We start from the raw sequence: 2357 nt of genomic DNA on the forward strand, positions 1-2357 counted from the left end.
TTTAAATCAAATGATGTCAAAAGTTTGGATTCAGTAACATGATTTAGAAAAAAACCAAAGAACATGCTTGGGGTGAAATGAATAATCCCAATTCAATCTAAAAGCAATCTAATTAAGCTGAAACTGTTTAAGGATTAGTGATTGGTATATACATAGGAATATTAGGTATAGGAATTAATTTACCACATTTATATTTAAATTCTATTAGTGAATTTTTTCATCAACTAGCTGTTACTGAAAAGGCTAAATTAGAAAATAAGTACATACAATTAGCTTTCCACTTGCATATTCATTTCTTGCCCTGGATGTCTTATTATAGGTTCAAACACTCAAGAAATATTAACCTCTGGAAAACACAAAGATAGTTTAATACTTAAGCATATATCAAATGCAACACTGAAAATATAATGTTGTTTACAGTTTAATTCCCATTCCACACAGATATAAAAATATAAAAGTTATACATGCACACATGAATACAACACATACTAATATAGAAAACTGAGTTACATTAGAGCGTGGCTGAAACACTGAGGTCTAGATTCTTCTTCTGAAAGTGTGCGTGTCTTGGGTCATTTTGGGGGAAAAGACTCACTGAGAGAAAACAATTTAAACATGGAAGCTGAACTAAATGCAGTGTTTTAAATCCACTGAGTTGCCAGTAGTAGTTCTTTAAATGCAGTATAAGTAGCACTGATCCAAAGTAAGATAATTTTCCACATGTGGTCCAAATACACTGCAGTATAATGCTGTACCTTCAGAATAGTGTAAGCTAGAGTTCATGAGCTGGCTAGAAACGGATATAAGGTACAAGAGGGGACAACTGCTAGCCTTGTGTCAAGGTTCAAAGACTCTGTTCCCTTTTGAAGGCAAGAAACCTGAAAATCAGTTGAGAGAAGAGTGATAGGCTGGGGAAAAAAGGTGAAGCAATATAATCCTACAAATTACAAAGCTTCTTCTTCTTTTAACTGTCATATGGACTCTGTATTTACTTAGATCAGGCTATAAAATTTCATTTTATAAGTAATGATCCAGCCTAATGAAAGTATAAAAATGCACGGCAAAACTGAAAAAAAAACCCAAACCAAACAAACCAAGCCAAGATTACTAAGAAATAAGTGCAAATCACTTTTGACAATAATACTCAATTTGAAAATAATCCTGTCTCAAGGACAGCAGGTAGATCTCAGTGTGCATATCGAGCATAGGGAGCGGGTTTTTAGGAGCAGAGGGCAGGCTGGGGGGGTTGGCAGAGGTAAAGGTCAGGACATGCCCTGTGCCACACACAGCCTTTTCCAAGCTGTGGCAATAATAAAAAGGGAGGAGAGGTTCTCAGAGTGAGTCAGAGGTGTTTTAAATGTTTTTAGGTTTGAGGTTTTTTTGTTCCCCCCAACACCCTACACAGTAATTAAATATTTATGTTAATTGGCAAGAAATTAAGTTAAATTCCCCAGATTGAATCTGTTTTGTCCATAGCAATACTTGCCAAGTGATTTCCCTGCCTTTATTGCAACCCATGAGTTTTCTCACTCTTGATCTTCCTGTTCTCTCCTCCATCCTGCCTTCAGGCTTGCCTGCCAGCCAGTGCCATTCCCACACAGGATGTTATTACAAATATCAGTCCTCAGAGAGAACAAGCACCACGATGCCACCCTCTACAATAAATAACTTCAGTAACAGGGAAAATGGGCTCCACAAAGCATATTCCCTCACTATCTTTCAAAAACTTCAACCTGAATCTTCTTTTAGTTCCATTTATTACTGTTATCAGTATTGCTTATTTTACCTTATGCCAACGCCACTTCCCTCTGCAACTATGAAGACTATAACAGGTTTCAGGCTTTTTGAAATGTGATCTTTAATGATGAGGAAGCTGGAAAAAGGAAAAAACAGCAACCCTGATTTCACATATCTGTTGGGGAGGATGAAAGTTTGGTAAGAAAGTTTCACAGATATGTAGGCTTGGCAGAAAGATCTCTGAATGTAGAAACTGAGGATGAGGTAGAAATGGAAGCAAGTTTTGATATAGAGTAAAAGATGTTTTGCTGAAACACTGATCGCTGAGTAACTGAAAAGGCAAAGGTTGGAGATGAGTTGGAAGGAGATTTTTATGAATAGGACAAAGGTATGTGACTACAAACAAAGACATGTTTTTCACCAAGTAAATAAGTCTCAAGAAGAGCATAAGTAAATAGAAAACATGTCTTTACCAAAAAGAGAGATATGGCAGGCAAACAAGAAGTGTCGATGTAGGAAGAAAAAAAAGAGGTCTGAGAATTTTCCATTGTAAGCTTAAATTGTAACTTACTTACTCTTGTGATTGGATAATAATGACTATAATATGGTGATGGTAGTAG

The 2357-nt window shown here is 36.2% G+C and overlaps 1 long non-coding RNA gene across 1 annotated transcript in view; it reads right to left on the reverse strand.

Moving 5' to 3' along the window:
• Nucleotides 1-1329: 1329 nt before the first annotated feature.
• LOC108447871 overlaps nt 1330-2357 on the reverse strand; it is a 9262-nt gene continuing 8234 nt past the window's right edge. The window contains exon 3 of the long non-coding RNA XR_001863572.1: nt 1330-1873. This is a non-coding gene — a long non-coding RNA (uncharacterized LOC108447871). The remainder of the gene's footprint in view (nt 1874-2357) is intronic.

Source organism: Corvus brachyrhynchos, unplaced genomic scaffold, assembly GCF_000691975.1.
Source record: "Corvus brachyrhynchos isolate BGI_N302 unplaced genomic scaffold, ASM69197v1 scaffold7, whole genome shotgun sequence".
In the NCBI taxonomy this organism is placed as follows: domain Eukaryota; kingdom Metazoa; phylum Chordata; class Aves; order Passeriformes; family Corvidae; genus Corvus; species Corvus brachyrhynchos.